This window comes from Myotis brandtii, unplaced genomic scaffold (genome assembly GCF_000412655.1).
Source record: "Myotis brandtii unplaced genomic scaffold, ASM41265v1 scaffold115, whole genome shotgun sequence".
NCBI lineage: Eukaryota > Metazoa > Chordata > Mammalia > Chiroptera > Vespertilionidae > Myotis > Myotis brandtii.
Window position 1 is genome coordinate 5,044,740 of NW_005353967.1, and position 303 is coordinate 5,045,042.

Sequence of the window (303 nt, forward strand, 5' to 3'; positions counted from 1 at the left end):
CTACGCCACAAAAGCCTTCGCGTCTCTCCCTCCTCCTTTCTCCCCCGCTCCCGCCTCCCTCTCCTCCCCGATCCCCTCTCCGCCCCTCCAGGCTCCCAGCTCCTCCCCCAGCTGCGGCTAGGCAGCTGGAGGACGCCTAGCAGGCGGAGCTGGGGAGGGGGCGGGCGCCCGAATATGCAGATGAGCGCGTGACGGACAGCTCAGCGTTCCAATGTCCCTCGGAAACTCGAGCGCTCCTTCCTCAACTCCTCACTCCCGACTTCAGATTCCCCCAAACCCCGACCGCCGGCCTGGCGCGCGGCT

The 303-nt window shown here is 68.0% G+C and overlaps 1 protein-coding gene across 1 annotated transcript in view; it reads right to left on the bottom strand.

Annotated features, from left to right (window-relative positions):
* The window catches only part of LOC102262746 (chromosome unknown open reading frame, human C5orf38), a 4,469-nt gene that overhangs the window by 3,020 nt on the left and 1,146 nt on the right, over nucleotides 1-303 (bottom strand). The window lies entirely within an intron of this gene.